The sequence below is a fragment of the Microchirus variegatus genome (genome assembly GCF_963457635.1).
Source record: "Microchirus variegatus genome assembly, chromosome: 18".
Taxonomy (NCBI): Eukaryota; Metazoa; Chordata; class Actinopteri; order Pleuronectiformes; family Soleidae; genus Microchirus; species Microchirus variegatus.
Window position 1 is genome coordinate 17,934,993 of NC_139819.1, and position 8,683 is coordinate 17,943,675.

Here is an 8,683-nt window from a genome sequence, read left to right on the forward strand (position 1 = left end):
AATAAGTTATATGCAATGTATTTAAAGCATATTTAAGAGGAATTGAAAAGATACAAGAGTTAAGGGGGATCATTTCAAAGTGCATATATACCACAGGAAGTATTATAAAGTATAGTATTATAAAAAAATTAAATTAAAATATAAATTCCAAGGTAAAATAAAAGTAAAATAAGAGTAAGAGCTGTCATACAAATATGAAGAATGTCAGAAATAAACATCAAATAATACATTTATCACTGTTACAAACAGTTTATCACCTGTTTAACATGAGTTTAATGTGAAATCTGTTTCTGCAAAGTGTGTGATTAACACTGTGGGCTGTGAACACGCATCCAGATGCTGCAACAACAGCATTAATATAGTGTTTTAGTAATAAATGCCAAATTATGCATGACTGCATTCTGAAATTCAGATCTATAAAATGCCAAAATCATCACTCTATCAGTGAGATATCAACATTTTCCTTCAGTTTCTTTATTCATGTCCTCCTCGGGATGAATCTTGCTAATATAAATAGAAAAACAATGCAAATGTCACAATCTCACCTGCACCCACACTCTGTTATTATTATTTTCGTTTTTTGGTTTTGTGGCTGCTATGTGCTCTTCCTCCTTCTTTGTCTGCAGGGGGCGTGGCTGACCCACTTTCTCAAGACGCCGGTGATTGACTACACCTGCGCGGCTCCGCCTCACCTGCTCCAGATCTGTAATCAGTAAGGACTCACCCCGGATTTCCACTGGACGCGGAACGGCCGCGGAACGGCATCTTTTCTCTTTAATAGAACATTTTAAAATAGAAATACAATCAGTTCACATCCAATATCCAACTAAAAATACAAAAACGAATCACTATAAAATAGGAGTATATATAAAAATATAAAAACAAGTGTCATGATACATTTGAACATTCTACCATGGAACATAATAACTTAAAGTGTGACTTTTTGAACAGATTACCATTATAAAATAGAACTAAATAATGCTGTGGAATATTCACACACATCTTAAAAGTGCAGTGTTATGGAACCATGTTGTTCACATTCAATATCCAACTAAAAATACAAAAACGAATCACTACCTGTATGTGTAGTTTATTTAAGTTTACATATTTCACAACATAGTACCTACCCACAAATGAGTAAATGACCTCTCTCTCTCTCTCTGTGTGTCTCTCTCTTTCTCTCGGTGTGTGTCTCTCTCTCTCTCTCGCCCCGTGCCAACAATGCCTCGCGCTCAGGTTTAAATGACAAACAAACAAATGCTGAGTGCTGATCAAAAGTTTTGTGCAAGTGATTTAAGGTCCCAACTCTTGTCCCAAATATGACAGGCTTCGTTCAGTGATTGAAACAAATATATAAACATTAATGAAACGTTTACATGCAGAGCGCTCACTCGCAAAGCAGACAACAGCGGCGCAGCACCGCCGCAGCGCTGCGGGTGCGCGGATGTTGTGTAATCAAATACACCGGTACGGCCGTATATTAAAAATTCATATCATAACGGAAAAAAAACGGTATTCAGTGTGAACCAGTATACCGCCCAGCCCTACACTCTACTACATGTGCGTGTAGCCGCGTGCACGTGTGTTGCTGATGCTGCGCGATGCGGGTGCATTTTGATCGGCTTATTAAAATCGGAATATTCTGACTGATCGGCCGGTCACCGATTTCGGCCGATCACGTGAAAATCGGCCGATTCCGATCACTGGCCGATTAATCGGTGCATCCCTACTATCGATAGCGCTGCGGCGCGGCGAGCCGCTTCTGGGCCGCTGCTGAGACGCGCCGTAGCGCGGCCGGTGGGAATGCTCTCATTGATTAGAATGGAAGCGATTTGCAGCGGCGACTGCGCCGCTGCCGTTCCGCGGCCGTTCCGCGTCCAGTGGAAATGTTTCCCGTCGCCGGCGTCAGATCGTTGTTTCTCACTCATGGGTATAGTCGCTTGTCAACCTGCTGTTGCTTTAAGGCTTGTTATCGCTGGAAACTTACCCGTCTCTCCTCGCTCCAGGTCGTCACGTCTCCTGCACTCCAAGGAACCACTGGTCGCTCTCTGCTTTCCCTATCTTCCTGGGAATCTCTCCTGCCGACTCCTAACCAGTGAGTTTGTTCCGTGGTGGAACATTGCCTGTTCGCCACGCGGAGTCAAGACTGTCGCTGCTGCAGCGCCACCTCTCTCACCCTATCTCTCTCTCACGACGCTGAAGTTAGCACCACATTCGCCTCCGGTTCTCTTTAATTTTCCGTTCCACCTTAAAAAATGCAAGTTTCGGCCACTGGGTGGCGAGCTATTCTGCAGAGCACACGGTTGTTGCCAATGCAAGTTTCGGCCACTGGGTGGCGAGCTATTCTGCAGAGCACACGGCTGTTGCCCGGGGTGGGATTTTTTTTTTCTTCAAAAATACTTTCCAGCATGTACAGGTGCATACACATACAATAGATAAAAACACTTGTATTTATCTATTTGTGTGTATTAATTAAAAACACACATAATAAACACTTTAGAAGAACAGCATTCAATAATATTTACTCATTTTAATATTTAATCATTACTAATTTTGATATCTTTTTAGTTCTGAGAGGGGGATATTGCTGACTTTGCAGTGCCTCCTAATGGACAAACATGGTTTCCCGTTGAATGTCTCACCTGATTTGAATACTACAGCTTCTCACCTTTCCAGTGATGCCCCATATGTCCATATTTACTGTGGAATTTTGGAGAAAATCCACTTCAAATATCAACATTTTGACGTTTTCATTGCAACACTTGCTGACTTTGCAGTGCCACCTAATGGACAAACATGGTTTCCCGTTGAATGTCTCACCTACCTACTACTAATGTCTCACGAATACTACAGCTTCTCACCTTTCCAGTGATGCCCCATATGTCCATATTTACTGTGGAAATTTGGAGAAAATCTACTTCAAAAATCAACATTTTGACGTTTTCATTGGAACACTTGCCGACTTTGCAGTGCCACCTAATGGACACATAAGGTTTCCCGTTGAATGTCTCACCTGATTCCCATACTACAGCTTCTCACCTTTCCACTGATGCCCCATATGTCCATATTTACTGTGGAATTTTGGAGAAAATCCACTTCAAAAATCAACATTTTGACGTTTTTATTGCAACAATTGCTGACTTTGCAGTGCCACCTAATGGACAAATAAGGTTTCCCGTTGAATGTCTCACCTGATTCACATACTACACCTTCTCACCTTTTCAGTGATGCCCCATATGTCCATATTTACTGTGGAATTTTGGAGAAATTGCATTTCAAAAATCAAAATTGTGCCGTCAAAATTATGATGCACTGCACATGCAGTTCTGCCTGAAATAGATGCCCGATAAGTGTCCAAAGTGCGTTGCAATATGGCTCCCGAGTGGAAGGACTTGCCGAGAAGGACATTGTGCCCCCTAGAGTACGCCTAAGGCCCTCTCCCATCTCCGTCCAACATGGTCAGTTGTATACAACATATTGTTATGGAGCATAGTGATATTATACACGATTGGACAGCTTGGAGTCTTGGAAATCCATGCATGACAATTTTTTTTTTTTAATGATTTACATTGTCAAATTAATCTTAATATGCCTCAATTACATTTAATAATAAAATGACCACCCCATTAATAAGTTTTATGTTTTAAAATAAGTTTTTCTTCTATATAAAAAATTGTTATGGCCGTTGTAACTCTGTGCCAGCACATCACGCATTAATTGAACCTAAGAAACTACAGGGTCTCAGCCTTCTAAAGAGGTCAAGCATTTGATGTTAGGCCAATATTAGTGGGAAAGGTGCCCTCAAATTTGTCACAAAGTCGACGAGGAAAAGTCTAGAAATGGCCCATACAAGATCATGTTAAGCCAGTAGATTTGTTTAAGTGTGGCACATCAGACAGTGACCAACATGAGGACAGTCCACCCCCTACATCATCATATGGGGCATCACTGGAAAGGTGAGAAGCTGTTGTATGTGAATCAGTTGAGACATTCAACGGGAAACCTTATTTGTCCATTAGGTGGCACTGCAAAGTCAGCAAGTGTTGCAATGAAAACGTCAAAATGTTGATTTTTGAAGTGGATTTTCTCCAAATGTCCACAGTAAATATGGACATATGGGGCATCAGTGGAAATGTGAGAAGCTGTAGTATGGGAATCAGGTGAGACATTCAACGGGAAACCTTATGTGTCCATTAGGTGGCACTGCAAAGTCGGCAAGTGTTCCAATGAAAACGTCAAAATGTTGATTTTTGAAGTGGATTTTCTCCAAATTTCCACAGTAAATATGGACATATGGGGCATCACTGGAAAGGTGAGAAGCTGTAGTATTCAAATCAGTTGAGACATTCAACGGGAAACTTTATTTGGCCATTAGGTGGCAGTGCAAAGTCAGCAATTGTTGTAATAAAAACGCCAAAATGTTAATATTTTAAATGGATTTTCTCCAAAATTCCACAGTAAATATGAACATATGAGGCATCACTGGAAAGGTGAGAAGCTGTTGTATGTGAATCAGGTGAGACATTCAACGGGAAACCTTATTTGTCCATTAGGTGGCACTGCAAAGTCAGAAATTGTTGTAATAAAAACGCCAAAATGTTAATATTTTAAATGGATTTTCTCCAGAATTCCACAGTAAATATGGACATATGGGGCATCACTGGAAAGGTGAGAAGCTGTAGTATTCGTGAGACAATAGTAGTAGGTAGGTGAGACATTCAACGGGAAACCATGTTTGTCCATTAGGTGGCACTGCAAAGTCAGCAAGTGTTGCAATGAAAACGTCAAAATGTTGATATTTGAAGTGGATTTTCTCCAAAATTCCACAGTAAATATGGACATATGGGGCATCACTGGAAAGGTGAGAAGCTGTAGTATTCGTGAGACATTAGTAGTAGGTAGGTGAGACATTCAACGGGAAACCATGTTTGTCCATTAGGTGGCACTGCAAAGTCAGCAACTGTTGCAATAAAAACGTCAAAATGTTGATTTTTGAAATGCATTTTCTCCACAATTCTACAGTAAATGTGGATATATGGGGCATCAATGGAAAGGTGAGAAGGTGTAGTATGTGAATCAGGTGAGACATTCAACGGGAAAATTTTATTTGTCCATTAGGTGGCACTGCAAAGTCAGCAATTGTTGCAATAAAAACGTCAAAATGTTGTAAACACAGTAAATATGGACATATTTATGTGTTATATCAGTAACATTATAACAATTTATATGAACAATCTCCCCCTCACAGAACTAAAAATATATCAAAATTAAAATGACTAAATATTATTGAATGCTGTTCTTCTAAAGTTTTAAATTTTTTTGTTGTTTAATAAATACAATTATGCACCAGCATATTTTTATCTATTGTATGTATATGCACCTGCATGTGCTGGCAAGTTTTTGTTAACAAAAAAAAAAAAAACACCCCCACATCAACAGCTGTGTGATCAGCACTGCTCTGCAGAATAGCTTGCCACCCAGTGGCCGAAACTAGCGCATGCCACCCAGTAGCCGAAACTTGCACTTTTTAAGGTGGAACGGAAAATTAAAGAGAACCGGAGGCGAATGTGGTGCCCACTTCAGCGTCGTCTCTCTCTCTATCTCCCATTCACTTCCGCATTTTGCGAAGTCGCTTTTTGTTTTCCCTTTTGTAAATAAATATTTTTATTTTTACAATCATACTTACCGTCTCCTGTCTGCTTCTGGGTCCACCTTAGATAAAACATAACAGCAAAGTTACAAAGGATTTACTGCAGCATTGTTTATTTTATTCACCAATGCTCCACTTTCTGTCGTTCTTTCTTTCTTGTGGTGCATGCTGGGAGAGAGTGTGAGAGAGAGTGACGGTGAGAGGAACGCAGAGCGATTGTGCTTTTTTCCACCTTTTTTCTTGTTTTCTTTTGCATGTTTTTTCACTTTTCAGTTAAAACAGTTTAATCACAGATACACTCAGTAGTGTGCACCGACAGTTAGCTGCTCAGTGGAGGAGTGTGGTTTGGCAGTGGGAGAGAAGGTCGGGTATGGCAGCGTGAAGTCAGCCTCCCGAATGAATAACGCGGTGGTGATCTTCCTGGATAGTGTCGAGAAGGTGAACCAGGTGGTGGAGAGCGGTGTGGTGATGCTGCAGAGCCCACGGCTGCAGCCCTGGGGAACTCCAGTGCTGCAGTCCTGGCCTCACGACCGTCAGGTAACTACATGTAAATGCACCCTCAGAAAGACTTTTGAAGCATTGGTTATTTCTTCAGCCACGATAAAGGCTTTTGTGAACACATTCTGCTGCAATGGCAGTTTGCCTTTTAATTCTTTTACAATTTGTTGTTTTTCATGAAGGCTAACTTTGGCATACTTGGCTCCTTGTTTGGTGTTAAAAATGCCGATATTCAATGTGAATATACTGAGAAACCTGAAGTCTTACGATCTTTTCTCTCCGGTCTGCCAAAGGTGCCAGAAACTGCAACAAACAGCTTGAAGCTGATGAGCTCTCTGAAGCTCTGCAGAGCTTGAAGCCTGCAGTCTCCCGTAATAGACGGCATTCCAGCGGAATTCTATAAGGAATTCTTGGCAGTGATGGGTGAGGACCTGCTTGGCAGTGCTCGGGGACAGTCTGACGCGAGGTCAGATGACCCTGAGTTGTAGGCGGGCGGTCCTCACGCTCCTGCCCAAGAAGGGAGACTTGCAGGACATAAAGAACTGGCGGCGTCCTGGTGTCCCTCCTCTGCACAGACTTCAAAATCCTCTCTAAGGTTTTGGCCAACAGACTAAGGAAAGTGATGGAGCAGGTTATACATGTGGACAAGACTTACTGTGTACCGGACAGGCTAATCACAGATAATGTTCATTTATTTGAGAATGTTTTCGAACTCTCTAGTTCATTAGACACCGAACTTGGTATTATTTCTATAGACCAAGAAAAGGCGTTTGACTGGGTGGAACACTCTTACTTGTGGTGAACTTTAAAAAGATTCAGACCTTGTATGAAGACATTGAGAGTATACTCATAAGTTAACAGTGGTTTAAGTGCTCCTTTTAAAGTCCAGAGAGGTGTGAGCCAGGGCATGCTCTACTCTCAGGCCATAGAGCCACTTTTAAAACAACTCAGAGCAGGTCTCTCTGGTTTTATTGTTCCCAGTTGTGAATATGGTTTTAAATTGTCTGCATATGCTGATGATGTAATTGTTGCTGTGGACTTTTTAACCAAAACTGTGCAATGCTTTGGCAAGATGTCCTCCACCAAAAGTGAAGCCATTATGGTGGGAGGAGGGATGGCAGGGATCCGACTCCCAGGCAACCTTATGTGGAAAAAGAATGGTAAATATCCGTTCTGTTCTCTGAGAGAAACTGTGTTTCATTGTTTCCTGGATTATCAGAGGCTCAAAAATCTGTTCCGATTTTTATTTCCTTTAGACTAATTTTTAACAAACAAGCGTATATCACTGTTTTTTTAACACAGAAAAAATCAAAAGAGAAATGGCCTATTTTATACTTCCTTCTGGGTCAAGATGGCAGTGCACGTCAGCAGAAGAAACAAAATAGAAACATCTTCTGATTTCATCGCAGAAAACATAATGAAAATAATGATAAAAGCAAGACTCAATAATGATTTTAATTTAAAATCAATGATTTGAATGACAAATTCAGAGATGTGTGGTGTGTGAACGAGGTTTTGTGTTCTGTTGTAAATGGGGGCTTGTAATTTGGGGGTGGGGGGGTCGGTTGGGTTAGTATATATCTTTTGGGTATTTTTTTTGGTGTAGTGTATATTTTTTAGTGAATTGAAGTTATGTATTTGTATATATTTTTTTCATTACTTCTACAATATTTTGTGTCTTGTATGAGTGAATTTAATTTGTTTGTTTAAATTTTGTTAGTATACTATATATTTGTATTTTTTTTACAAATCCCAAAAAATATATTTCTTTTTTTTCTTTTTTCTTTCTCCTCCAGAGAACAGCCAATCCAGCAAGCGAGAGGATAATCAATGCCCTGATATGAGATTCAGCCTAATGAGGATCAGAAACATCTTAATAAAGGTCTATAATCCACCACTTAATCCCTGATTACAGAATCATCTCCACTCATTGGTCCTGACTCCGCATCGTTGCAGTGACGGCACATTTAGGCCCATTGTTTCGCCTCTCCTCATCTCTAACCGGGGCCCACGTCTCCCTTTGTCTCCCCTCGGTGTCAGTTATATTTGATCTGCTCTTATTAGACTTTCAGACGAGATGAGCAGAAAAGAGTGCTTTTGTGTGCACTTCTCTGGTATCTGTGGTCAGAAATGGAAAGTGAGACATATGCTTAATGAGGAGGAGATGGACTGGGACTGAGTGATGTCCTTTACAACTGAAGGACACACTTTCCAGGCGACGTCTGTGTCAGCGATTATGATTATGTCAGTGAAAATGAATGTGAAGTGGAACACATGGATTAAAGTTTAATCTCTGAGAATGTGTTTGGTTTAGTTCGGCATTAACACAAAAGTTTGAGCCAAGTTAAAAGTATGAATTTGTGAAATTATTTTCAGTACATATACATGCATCCTTGATGGCCCCTTCAGATTAATGATTAATGGTCAGATTAATTATATTTTAGACATATCTGCATTTGGAAATTATAATCTGTCACAAGGTGCCAGATTTGTTAGGTGTTTTTTTATGTTTAGTAGTGTCTGGTTAAGTTTGTT